This window comes from Strix aluco, chromosome 1, assembly GCF_031877795.1.
Source record: "Strix aluco isolate bStrAlu1 chromosome 1, bStrAlu1.hap1, whole genome shotgun sequence".
NCBI lineage: Eukaryota > Metazoa > Chordata > Aves > Strigiformes > Strigidae > Strix > Strix aluco.
Window position 1 is genome coordinate 88,161,876 of NC_133931.1, and position 14,827 is coordinate 88,176,702.

The window sequence follows — 14,827 nt, forward strand, 5'->3', positions numbered from 1 at the left end:
CACAGGTCCTGAGAGAACTGGCGGATGAAGTGGCTAAGTGACTATTCATCATATTTGAGAAGTCATGGTAGTCTGGTGAAGCTCCTGTTGACTAGAAAAGGGGAAACATAACCCTAATTTTTAAAAAGGGAAATAAAGAGGACCAAGGAACTATAGGCCAGTCAGTCTCACCTTTGTAGCCAGAAAGATCATGGTGTGGATCCTTCTGGAAACTATGCTAGGGCATGTGGAAAATAAGGAGGTGACAGCCAACATGGCCTCATGAAGGGTGAATTGTGCCTAACAAATCTGGTGGCCTTCTACAATGGGATTGCAGTCCTGGTGGATAAGGGAAGAGCAACTGACATCATCTACCTGGACTTGTGCAAAGCATTTGAAACTGTCCCACATGACATCCTTGTCTCTAAATTGAAGAGATATGGATTTGACCAGTGGACCACTTGGTGGATAAGGAATTGGCTGGATGTTCACACTCAAAGAGTTACGGTCAACAGCTTGACATCCAAGTGGAGAGCAGTGATGAGTTGCATTCCTCAGGGGTCAGTATTGGGACCGGTGCTATTTAGCATCTTTGTAGGTGACAAGGACAGTGGGATTCAGTGCACCCTCAACAAGTTTTCCAATGACACTAAGCTGTGTGGTGCTGTCGACACACTGGAGGGAAGGGGTGTCATCCAGACAGGCTTGCGAGGTGGGCCCATGAAAACTTCATGAAATTCAACAAGGCCAAATGCAAGGTCCTTCACATGGGTCAGGGCAATCCCATGCACAGGCTGGACAAAGAGTGGATTGAGAGCAGCCCTGTGGAGAAGGACTTGGGAGTATTGGTGAATGGAAAACTCATTATGAGATAGCAATGTGTGCTCACAGCCCAGAAAGCCAACTGTCTCCTGGGCTGCATTAAAAGAAGCATGGCCAGCAGGTTGAAGGTGGTGATTCACCCCCTCTACTCCACTCCCATGAGACCCCACCTGCAGTACTGCATTCAGCTCTGGGACCTCCAGCATAAAGAAAAACCTGTTGGAGAGAGTACAGAGAAGGTCACAAAGATGATCAGAGGGCTGGAGCACCTCCCCATGAGGACAGGTTGAGAGAGTTGGGGATTTTCAGCCTGGAGAAGAGAAGGCTTCAGGGAGACTTTATAGTGGCCTTCCAGTATTTAAAGGGGGCCTACAGGAAAGAAGGGGAGAGAATCTATATGAGGGAGTGTAGTGATAGGATGAGGAGTAGTGGTTTTAAACGGAGAGACTGTAGATTTAGATTAGATATAAGGAAGAAATTCTTTACTGTGAGGGTGGTGAGACACTGGACCAGGTTGCCCAGGGAAGTTGTGGGTGTCCCCTCCCTGGAAGTGTTCAAGGCCAGGTTGGACGGGGCTTTGAGCAACCTGGTTTAGTGGAAGGTGTCCCTGCCCATGGCAGGGGGGTTGGGACTGGATGATCTTTAAGGTTCCTTCCAGCCCAAACCATTATATGATTCTATGATTCTATGAATTACAGTACTGTAATATGTACAGTTTGCTGCTTGTTTCTCTGAAACCTCTAAACCCAGGCAGGATCTGCTTCACTAATTTTGAATGTCTTTGTTTCATAAGATGCTAGAATCTTCTCATAGTAACGTGGGTTTCTGGTATGCGTGCTTTAGAGGGAAGCCAAGTTTAACAAGGAAATACCTTGTAAAATATTGGATACTTTCACAATATCGGCCAACCTTCTGGAGCAGTTATTTTAGCAAAATAGCCACTGTGTTTTATTTTCTGTCTTAAGACAGAATGTTAACACTTTTGTCATGGTTCAAAACGTTGATGAAACAGAATCATAAGTAGCTGTAGCAGCTACCTACTATTTAATTGACATCAAATCTTTCTGAAGTTAGGTAATAATAAAAACAAAACAGCCAAGAGGAAGCCATCAAATAACTAAAAATTCTGAAAGCAAGTACTGGTTACTCCAAGCATTTATATATAATAACTAGGATATTTTATAAGTATTGATAACAATTCTACACTTTGAAGGACCGTTTGAAAGATATATATTTTAAAAAACGTTACCTTTTGACTTTTAAATTCCACTAACAGGTTTATTTTGCTCAAAATATATGGAAAAGAAACAATATATTACATCAATATTTTAAAGTTGGATTTTTTTGTTGTTGCTAAATAGATACATAGATTAATAATACCTATGAGAAACAGTATATTTGGGATCTTGCGGAAGACATTGTATTGAGGAGTTAGTGACCAGCCATGACAGGCCATGCCTGCTCTATTGGGTCTCATAGTCAGGGCCTGAGCAGCCCATATGGTAGCATGAGCAGCTGGTGTAGAGGAAGCTGCTGGAGTGCCCAGTGCCAGCATGTACTGCGCTCATGAGTGTTATGACAGAGATAACATCCTAGCCTGTCAGGAGAAGATACATGGTTTTCTTTTGTTACACAGTATAAAAGTCACCCCAGTACGTGAAGGAGATTGAATCTCTCCATGGGCAGGATCTGAGCAGAGTGCCATGGGAACATCCATCCAGGCTCTGTCTGATACATCATGAATGGAGGATACCCAGCATCTGAAGGGAAGTAAGATTTACTCACTATCTATATTCCTGGTTTTATTATGTCTTTCTAAAACAGATACTTTATTACACTATTTATTTCTGTGCCTTTCTTATTGAGAAAGAACACCCACTCCCAAAACAGGACACATAGCAAGTCCCAAGTCAGCATCAGTGAGCATTCTTGATCTTCTGACTGCAATCCTTGCCATCAGAGGCTAATTAATTCTTTACATGAAGTCAAAAAGAAAGAAGTCAAATATACATTTGGTTACAGAAGAATAAAAATCATCAGTACATCTTATTTTAATTTATTGTTCTTAAACAATGAAATCTGTTATTGAACACAACAAAAGACCTTGTCATTCATGGCTATCCAAAGTAGTTGTTTATTGTTTTGATTAGCTTGCAGAGTTTTACACAAGTTGACTTTTTTCAGATTAAGGATTTTTTTTAAATAAAAGGAAACATTTCTTTCTGTTGTCCTATTCATATTTAACTGCTCAGAAATTACTAGAGTTACAATTGCTTAAAATAGCTTGTTTTTATACCACTACCATATGCAACTATAATTATCTGCTGCTGTTATACTCCTACTCTTCAGCAGCACCGCTACAAGGTCTTAATTTATGAGAGTCCAAGTATTCTGTTGGTATGCCGATGTTACTGAATAAAAGACAGCACTGACCCTAAGGCCAAGTGGCACAGCCAGGTTAACGTCCACCTGTCTCCTTCTAGAATAAACCAGCTACCTCCTCAAAAGATATCTTTAGCTGTGGATCCCCAATGGATCTTATATGTCATCCTTGTATCACTGACACATAATTATCACAGGTTATCATGGTTTTCCTTTCTTTTCTTTTTATTTTTTATTTCAAGTTGTCTGAAATAATTTAAAGACTGTGTTTAGCCCATCAGAAAGGTGCTTTATAACATGAACCTGAAAGTATATATTGTGAGTTTTAGGGTATAGCATAAGGGCGTGCAGAGGGATGATGCTGGGAAAATGTCAGAAGACTGTAATATGAAGGGATCCAAAACTGATGCAGTCTTTTTGTATTGACCTTTTGGAGCAAGACTATCCAAAGTATAGTATGCTTCAAACTCTACCCAGATTTTGTCTTCCAGGAGACCAATTCACAGCTGATACAGAAAGAAAACTAAAAAGATAGATGATTTGGGCCAGTGTTCAAATTTAATTCCTGACTTTCCATAGTTTCATAGTATAGATGTTGTTGTGGATGAGAATATTTGACATGGTTATGATTTAGCAACCATTCAAGGCTTATTAATGGCGTGATGCAGATCAACAAGTTGAATTTTAGAAGCACTTAGTGATTAAACAATTTAAAGATTAACCAGGTGATTTGATAGAATATGTTATAATTAAAACAGTGACTTAATTACACATTTGAGAATGACAAGATTCACACTAACCTACTACAAGATACTTAAAATCAAAATATATATATATGTATAAATGTATAAACACAAATAAACACACACAGACAGGAATATTTGGACCTAGTGAAATATGTAGACATTTGTTCTTGAAGGCAAATGTATGTATTCAAACACATAGATAGGTAGAAAGGTGAATGGAAGAGAGTAGTCTATAGCTAAAATCTCCCTCTTCTCAAGTTTAGAGCAAATACTCACAATGCATCGGCATTCCAACAGGTGATAATTTAGCCTCAAGAAGTCTGACTTCATCCTGGCCCTTTGTTGGCTTTGTCAGCAGATGGTTTTTAAAACTTGAGGATTCTGTGCCTGAGAGGCATCCCAACTCGGAGAAGATGGTGGTCACAGCCAGCTGCCATCCATGAGAGCTCAAAGGGTCTCACTTAGGGTCGCTATTTGTAGGGTCTGACATAATTGACTTCTGTCAGGCACTTTTCCATTTCAGCCCAACTTGGATGACAATACTGTGACACTTTCCATCAGGTGTGTAGGCTCAGAACTTGCTAGATCTTGAAGTTCTGGTATCACCCCTTTGAGCCACGATCCAGGTACAGATGTACTAGGCTGTCAGGAGGTGATTGATTGTCATTATTATTCCCAAGAGGTAGGGGAGGTTGGAGCAGGTGTGCTAAGGAAGTGCCTTAATGCTCTGGTCCACTGCCTTTCCCAATCCATCTTGGGTTGGTATGTGACCCAGTGGGGGGAAATTTCACCAGGCACAGAGTGGCCCAAGAGAGGGTGGGAGGGAGTCACACCACCACAGATGTGGCTTTTAAAACTTCAGATTTATGGGATCATGTTTTCAGATGGGGTGTGGGTGCTTTTGCATAGCAACCATCAGAAGTCACAACTGGATATCAGGTTCTTAAGTTAAGTACAATGAGTCCCTTTTTTAATATATGATACATTTCTAGATCTTCTTATGAAAGAGATACTCCAGAAAATTTGAAGTCCTGTGTATGCTTACTCTTATTTAGTTGTGCAGAGGACTAGTCAAGGTCACCATAATGGAAAGAAGTCATAAAATTTACCTTACTGAAAAGGTTTTCCAAAGGGTGGTCTTCTTTATTTTAATAAAATCATTCTTTATGTTTATTGCAATATATTTCAGCTGTATCCAGATAATTGATAATTTACTATAATTTTATACTGTTCATACTTATTATAATAACACTATATAAATCATCTTGTATAGTTCTGAAGTACAGGATTTTTACTGGCTTTCCTGTTATCTTTAATTATATATCTCTCTATATTAATATGTAAGCCTTTTGATTTTTCCCCAGTGCCCCAAAACCTGTGTGTTACAAGAGCCTTAAAACCAGCACCAGGCAAGATTAACCAAAAAGCACACAGAAAGAATGTGCCTTCAGTCTGCAGTTTGAAAGTACAAGAGACCTTTGACTTTTGAATCAGAAAAAAAGAGAAAAATGTGTTTGATGGAAACCAAGAACCAAGGTGGGTGTAATTACCTTTGATGACATTTGAGGATAAATTTTGTAAAACATCATCTTCTTTCCTATTAAAGATGCATTTCTATTCTCCAGTCCAACTTTCACACAGTAGGTAATTCAGTAGCTCTTTAAGATAAATGATTCATAGGTGTGCAACACATAAAAATTTCTCCAAGAAGTTCAGTAACTAAAAGTCTAGATATAAATCTCTTAATTGTGACTGTAAAATTCCTAAAGGTCTGTGTCATTTAACAATTATATATTAGTGATATATCAAAATATATCTTATGTTCAGCATTTGCTTTGACTGAAATCATGAAGACGATTATATAGAAAGTAATAGGCATAAGCACTTTCGATTACATGGGGATCTGGACTTGCTAAAAAACTTTGTTGTTTAAAAAACAACAATTTTGATTTTTAAACAAATTGTAGCTTTTAATAACAGTTGTTAACAACAATATTTTAACAACAGGGTTTTTTTTGTTTGAAAATCAACAAATTTCATCATACATTTAGAATATAATTTTTTATCCCTGCCCTGTGAGTTAGATAGATGTCTGGGACATACAAAACTATTTTAATTACTCAAACTTTGACATAAACAAAAAAAGTCAGTTTACAAAGGTGCAGGAGATTTGCACTGTGAAAGACCCTTTTTCTTGTAAAGAGCACACTGATGATGCTTAGCTCAGCCTAGATCCCCTTATTAATATTATTCAAATCATTAAGCGAAGTTGTAGAGCACATTTTCATTTGAACAAGTCTTCCTTTCAGAAGATGTTTGACGGTATGGAATGGTAAAGCTTTTGTCTAGATAGTGTATATTTCTGTTGAAGACTGGATAGTAGGAAGGATTCTACTCTTCATGTCATGGAAGTGATCATTTTATTGGAGAAAAATATGTATCTTTGTATCATTTTTACATTAATTAATTTGCTGTTCTTTGAAATTAAGCAAAACTTTCAAAATGGGCAACAATCTCATTTTTAGTGAGAAAGAGAAAAGAGCAGGGCCACTTCTATAGCTACAATGTGGTTGTATGTCAACCTCATGTATCCTAGCAAGCCTCAATATTAGTCCAAGAAAGACCTTTTCAAAACTTGCTTTGCCATCAAATAAGTATTCAGTTTTCTATAACTGTACTGATAAAATACTTTGGAGAAACCAGGATTACTGGAGGACTGTGTTACAAATGTGTTCTATTTTAATGTCAAGTCCAGTTCTTCAATTACCATAAAAATCCTCAACTAAAGTCAGAGGAGTTCAGCTTTCCATATTAACTGAAGACTTAGCACATCTCCTACCACTGTCATTTGGATAAAAGACTCATAAGTTATTACTATCTTATAATAATTCTGGGCAGTGCTGATACTGATCAATCAAGGAAAACCAAATTATGTTACACACCAGCTGAGGGTTGCTGCAACTCATGAGTCAGGCCATGTGATAGAAGGAATAATTTTGCTCCATTCCAACTTTGATAGTTGTTAATGAAAGAGGACATGAGCATCCCTAGGGTGAAGGCAAATGACCCTTTTGACACTTCAAAGGGCAAATAAGAGTCACAGACTATGTCACAAGTCATATAAGGTGCAACTTCATTATCAAGAGCTGCAGGTATACTAACTCTATGTCCTACTGTGAATATGCAAAGCCAAGGCAAATGAAACTCTCATAAAATGTTAAGCAATGCTCTGGCAGATTCTAGATTCTTTTGGAGCTTTTGGTGCTCTGGTGCTTTTGCTTGTTATGCTGGTCATTGATTGTACTAGGGCAAGACCTTTTACTTTGCAGTTTTCTTTCCTATGATTCCCTACCCCATCAGTCTTTATAAACTCCTGAATGTTATTCAGAAATAATTTCTTCCATTTAGCCAAGGTCTTTTGCTATGTCTACCACCTCACTGTTCCTCCTTCTTATCATGGTCTTCAAATTGTCTGGATTTATTTCTACGTTAGGTCAAATACAAGTAACACATTGGTCATCCTCTCATATCTTCATTGGAAAACTTAACTGTACAGTTGGCTTTGGGGCCTCCAGTACTAACAAAGAGTGTCTCCCACTGATTTACTGAAGCAACTTTGCAACTTACCATGAGCAGCAAAAAAAATTTAAGAAATCTGCATACAGGGTGAAGTACAAATGATCTAGTTTAGACTTACAGGACTGCATAGTTCAGAAGGTCTCCTGTAATATGGAGTAGATCAAAACACATCAAGGATATGTGTGCTAAATGTGCCATCAGGATACTGGTATGTATATTTGTGCTCATATTAAATACTTAAATACGGGTTTTAGCATTTAGTGGATATGCAGTTCTGTATACCAGAATGAAGAGATCCTTTAAGGGAAGTTACAGTCTGTAAATGTCCGGGGTTTTTTTTGTTTGTTTTTACTGTATAATTAGACTTTTACAGATCTTTTTATTATTATTATTTATTTAAAAAACCCTGTCTTGCTCCTTGTGTGCTGCTTGAATAAAGGACAACTGTATAAGGTTTGCATGTCGAGGTTTTGGTAGCAGGGGAGCTGCAGAGGCCATTTCTCTGAGAAGATGCCAGAAGCTTCCCCCATGTCCAATAGAGCTAATGCCAGTTGGCTCTGAGACAGACCTGCCACTGGCCAAGGCCGAGCCCATCAACAATGGTGGTAACACCTCTGTGACGACATAGTTAAGAAGGGGAAACAACTGCACAGCAGCCAGGAGAGATGAGTGATAATATGTGAGGGAAACAACTCTGCACATACCAAGGACAGTGAAGAAGGAGGGGGAGGAGGTGCTCCAGGCACTAGAGCAGAGATTCCCCTGCACCTTGTGGTGAAGAACATAGTGAAGCAGGTTGTTCCCCTGCAGCCCATGGAGGTCCACACTGAGCAGATATCCACCTGCAGCCCATGAAGGACCCCACACCAGAGCAGGTGGATACACCCAAAGGAGGCTGTGACCCTGTGGAGAGCCCGTGCTGGATCAGGCTCCTGGCAGGACCCACAATCCTGTGGAAAGAAGTCCATGCTGGAGCAAGTTCTCTGACAGGACTCGTGGCCCCATGGGGGTCCCATGCTGAAGCAGTCTGTTCCTGAAGGAATGTACCCCATGGAAAGGACTCACAATGGAGCAGTCCATGAACTGCAGTGCATGGGAAGGACCCACGTTGGAGAAGTTTGGGGAGGACTGTCTCCCATGGGAGGGACCCCATGCTGGAGCAGGGGAAAAGAGTGAGGAGGAAGAAGCAGCAGAGACCACAAGTGGTGAACTGACAGCAACTCCCATTCCCCATCCCCTTGTGCTGCTTGGGAAGAATAGGTAGAGAAACTGGGAATGAAGTTGAGGTCAGGAAGAAGGGTGGTGTGGAATGTATTTTAAGATTTAGGTTTTATTTCCCATTAACCTATCCTGATTTGATTGGTAATAAATTAAATTAATTTCCCCAATTCAAGTTTGTTTCGCCCATGACAGTAATTAGTGAGTGATCTGCCCATCCTTATCTTGACCCATGAGCCTTTCATCATATTTTCTCTCCCCTTGTCCAGTTGAGAAGGGGGAGTGATAGAGCAGCTTGGTGGGCATCTGGTTTCCAGCCAAGGTCAGCCCACCATACTAAACCTAGTAGTAGATAGTTTGTGGCTAGAGAGCTGCAGGTCTGTGACTGGTAGAAAAGGCAGACACTGGAGGTAAAAACAATGAAGTAAAATATCTTAAGATTGAAGATGCGAATATCCCAATTTCTATGCAAATAAATTCTGTGTTAAAAAGCAAGGAACAAAAAAATGCACACAGTTGGAGACTGAATGCTTAATTCAACATACTAGTTTTGGACTGATGTAATGTCTTTTATATGAGCAGTATCATGCTGACATGAAAGTGTAATAATGAAGGTTAAACTTCAAGCATGAAATTTGACCGTGACAAAAATGTCCTAGGAAATCCAGCATAATGCTTGCAAAAAGTTCCATTTTCAAAAGTGCCCAAGTCATTAAGGAGCCCAATCCTATCTGGTTTCAAAGAAGTTCAGATTGTTTGGAAAACGACACTTAGTCTCAAACTATCTGGACATTTTAAAAATTGCATGATCTATAATGCATTGCAATTAATGCATGGTGTATTCAGATTACTTTCTTCAATGGCTAAAGTATGTTTTTCTGTGGAGTGAGCTCAGCTGTGGAGTTGAATGTTACTTAACTTGAGGAAAATGTTGAAACAGCCTGACTGCAAATTTAAATTAACCTGAAAATGATTGAAAGTTGACCTGTCATATAAACCTGTTTGTTTGGAAAATGAATTAATGTTTATCTTCTATATTTGCATTTTAAAAAAATCTACTTGTTATATTACAGTGAAGGAGTAGATAATCAGTGATTTCTAAATATCTACTCATTATTTTTGAGTGTCAAGCAGCAACATTTATACATTATCTTCCCACATAAAGACAGAAATGTCCATTTGTCTTTCTGTCTTTTCATCCCTTCAGTTATCTGTATCCCTCCTCCCAGTTCTCAGCATCCATGTTAACTGTGAAGAGGTCTGAGGGCAGGAAGTTGACAGGATAATCAGCTGAGATCTCAGGAATCATTCAAAAAGGATGACTTGTAAGTCAAAATTTGGTTAAAGCCTAATACTGTTCCCTTTACACACCAAGTTCAAGATAATTTATTCCTAGAATTTCTGGAAAGATAAATCTGATATTTTTATATCATAAATATAGAGTGTGCCATTGTGTTACATTTGTAAATAAGTAAATAAATATTTTTACATTTTCTAAACATGGCTCATTTTTTTAATTACAGAATTCAAAATACTCCAAAATGTTCTGTGTTTATACTGCATCACTAATAGGAAGGTATGATAATTTTGAAGCCTTTGTAGATGAGCATTCCCTTAGCTGGATTTCAATTTTGGTAACTAAGACTGCCTACAATGAATTTTCATTTTGATATGGTATGTGTTTTCTACAGCAAATATGTATACAGTACATGATGGATACACTTATAAAATCTGTAGATTAAATGCACAGGTGAAGAGATAGACAAAATTATAAGACAGCATCACTGGAATCTATTTTGATGAAGAAATTCCAGATACTATAATACAAATTATGTTTTATAAGCTTTCAGGTTTTCTTTCCTTGTTTTTTGGTTACAGCAGCAAAACAATGATCCAGGACCTTTGTTTCTGAAAGGTTCATCCTTTCTAAGGATTTCACAAGTGCAGACAAAGGTAAGAATCCTATCTTATATCCCTTTGCTCATAGGTATCATCACTTAAACCACTAGAAGAGCTAACATGCACAGTGATAAAGATAAAACCTTATGATCTTGTATTTACATCATGAGTGTTAGTTACTTCATAAATTTGAACCACATTCTCTATCTATTCCTCATAAGATCTGTTACTTTGGTACTGCTAGAGTAAATAGACAGTCTGTAACAAATAAGTGGAATATATTCATTGATTTTATTTGGAAGAATTAACTTAATTGAAAGCTTTTGTTTATCAAATTTCTAGTTGTACAAGGACCAAAAGACTGAAAACCTAAATTAAATCAGAGAAAGTGATAACTGAGTATCTATCATTATTAGAAATGTATAGCTGTACTCACAAGTGAAGATTAATAAGATATAAATCAGAATAATTTATGCTATCTTGCATTTATGAATCTCTCTTGTTAGGGAATCTGAGTAAAAATTATATTGTAAGCTGTTAGAAAAGACCTGAATTAATAGTTTGCACTAGTTTGGTCCTACCTTAAATTAAAATTTCTATTCCTCCTTGATGTGCAAATTGCATCAACTTTTGCACATAGGTAGAGATCTAAGACAATATGTGAGTATTTGAGTTTCTGACTTGCACTTCCTAAAGCCTCACTGCTAAGCTGGTCTCTAAAAAAATATGAAGAAAATATAAACACCATGGAAGGGTTTGTAAAAGGCACAGTAAGGTCAATAGAGAACAGATGTTCTCTGAATATCAGCAAACAAGACACATGTGAAAATCTTATGCTTGTTTTCACCTTCATGTTATCAGAAAAAATATTCGAGTTAGTTGACATCAAAGAAAGGAGGGAACTGTTGAACTGGAATGTGCAGTTCTTGAACATTGGTAGTTACCATTAAACTAACTTGTCAAGAAAGAGGGACATGATAAACTGACATAATTAACATTTGTTTTTAATTAGTATCACTGTTGCTATTAAGAAAAATGAAGGCCTGGAGAGAGTTCAAGAAGAGATGAGCTATCCCACTGTAATTACCACAACTCCCAGCAGGATCCTTCTCATCTGATTAACACCACAGCAGGACAGCTGTTCTAGCATGCATCTATCTGCCAGAGTCATGGGGATAAAGCAAAGGTGCTGACTGATAAACACAAAGGTGCCTTTAATGTTTAAAGTGTCTGAAATTTGCAGCTATACTTCATAGTTTATATGTATCCTAATTGAATAAGTACATTTGGGGTAAATGACTAAAGAAGAGGAAGAAAGGCTGCAAAAGTTAAATTTATAAAACATAAATAAAAAAGGATTTTCTGGAAAAGAATTTTATTCCGCCTGAAAAAGCAGAAGAAATGTACTAAGTGACAGAATTACAATGTCTAATTAATTTTTTCTACACTAAAGTGGTGTATTGGTTTTGTCTAGTTAAAGCTAATTCTCTTCATAGTAGCTTGCATGGTACTATGTTTTAGATTTGTGATGAAAACTCTGTTAATAACCCACCAATGTTTTCACCATTGCTGAGCAGTGCTAACACAGAGTCAAGGCTGCCTTTTCTGCTCCTCACACTGCCCTGACAAGTGAGTCTGCTGTGGGTGCACAAGAAGTTGTGAGGGTACACAGCCAGGACACCTGACCCCACCGACCAAAGGGATATTATGTACCATATGATGTCATGCTCAGTGTGTGGTGGTTTGACCGTGGCTAAATTCCCGGTACCCACCAAGTCACTCTATCACTTCCCCCCCCTTCCCCTTTTTTTCTCAGCAGGGCAAAGAGGGAAAAGAAAATAAGATAGGAAAAAAACCCCCAACCCTTGTGGGTGAAACAAAAACAGTTTTAATGTAAGCAAAGCAAAGCAAAGGTCCGCATGTGGAAGCAAAAAAAAAAGAAAACAGATTTATTCTCTACTTCCCATGAACAGGCGATGTCGGGCCTTCTCAGGAAGCAGGGCTCCAATACGCGTAGTGGTTGCCTTGGAGGACCAAGGGTGACCCCACCCCCTTCCTCCTTTCTCCCAGCTTTATGCAGATGTCATATGGTATGGAATATCCCTTTGGTCAGTTCGGGTCAGCTGTCCTGGTTGTGTCCCCTCCCAAGATCTTGCCCACCCCGTCCCACTGTGGGGGGGAAATGTCAGAAAGAGCCTTGGTGCTGTGTAAGCACTACTCAGCAGTAGCCACAACACCAGTGTGCTATCAACACCCTGCCATCTCCCAACATAAAACACAGCACCATGAGGGCTGCTATAGGGGAAAACCAATTCAGGCTCAGTCAGACCCAGTACACAGTGATAAACCTTGGGGGGGGGGGGGGGGGGGGAAGTTTGATAGGGTTGTCATTACTCAGAGACTGGCTGGGCATTGGTCAGGTGGTAGTGAGCAATTGAGGTTTTTTTGCATCACTTGTTTCTCTTGATTTTTTTTTTTTCCCTATTAAGTTATCTTTTTCTCAACCCACCACTTTTCTCACTTTTGCCCTTCCAATTCTCTCCCTCATCCCATTGCAGAAGAGTGAGTGAGCAGCTGTGAGATGCTTAACTGCCTGCTGGGGTTAAACCGCAACAAGTGGCTTTCTGTTTCTGTATTTAAATATGAGATAAGTTTTGTTCATTTGTTACTTGGTATTGGATAGACATTAGACAATAACAATTTTATTAGTCACTTGTGTAGAGAACTTAGGACAACAGTATCTTGTCACTGCGGTAAGGGAGGTCAGGGGTTAACAGTTCACTCAGTGGTTAACGGGTGAGATTTCCAAAGTTACTCAGTCACTTTCAAGGTTTCTTCAGCACAGGGTAGTTCACTTTACTTTTATTTTCCTTTTATCTTACTCTTACTTTACCCTATTCTACTCTAACCTACTTTTGAGAAAGAATTTCCTTTACATTATCCCGCTGGAGCCAAAGGAATTTATTTTCTGTTGGCTTTGCATCCAATTTGACAAAAGAGAATGAAGCCATTACCTATCCTGGAATTTCCCGTAACATACACTCTGCTTGTCAATCATTAGGCTCCACAATGAGCTGTAGTCTCCAACGCAATGTCTTAGTATAACTGCAACGTACCTGTTATCTTGAGCAGTAATAAACTCCTTGCATGACTTGATGTCATTACCATTTTATTTACATAATTTCAAAAATTTTTCTGATAACTGTTTTTTCAGACATTTTCAACAGGCTATTGATTCCTCCACAAATAATTAATTACCTAAAAATTCATAAACAAGCAGCTGTATTTATTATTTTGTCAATAAGATTTAATATACTTTAATTTTGAAATTGCAGTTAACTTTTTATAATTGGCACATACTCTAAGTTTCAGTCCAACATAATTTGATAGAACATTATTTCATAAGGACTTTAATTAAAATGCGCTGGTGTAACCTCAAGGAGCCTCTTTTGCAAATATCTCTCTACCAGGACAGAGTTTGAAAGAGCTGAGGGGTCAAAAGTGTTTGATATATTTTCAGCATTGCAGTTTTGGTAGTTATATTGCGGTAATCATGTTCCTACTTGGGCTGGGCTGATGGATTTTTTTTAGGTAAAAGTAAAAGGGATCCTTCGTTTGACAAAACTGGTTGGCTAGGGTCTTTCCATAAGCAAAATAACTGAAAAAAGTCATGCTGAAAGTCAATGTCTATTGAGCTCTACGTTACATTGCTGAAGAAAATGAGAGTACCTGCAAAATGGAAGTGGCAGGCTGAGGCACAGTATGTTCCTATTCAGAAAAGAGAGTAATCATGTATGCCATTTTCCTTACATTTTTTTAGATGAATTTTTGCAGAATGCCTGTCACCACAATATCTTAACAATGGTAAATCAAGCTGATTTCTTGCTGCAGCCCAATCAGTCTCTGCTCTGCATAGTCCTGAGTTATGTCTTGATAAGGAAACAAATATTTCATACAGGGAACTATGAAAATGTACACATGGTTATCCTCTCTCTAAATGTATTTCTAGCCTGGCACTGAAGTGTCTTCCTAATTCCACAAATCTGTTCATGGAGCTATTTTCTCCCCTAAAATAGAAATTGTGTTCCAGTGGTGGAAATAGGTGTCACACCTGAGGGGCAATTGAAGATGGGAGCTGTTTTTGTGGAACACCCTAGTACATTCTCACTTAAGAATTTAATGTGTTCATTATAAAGAAAGAG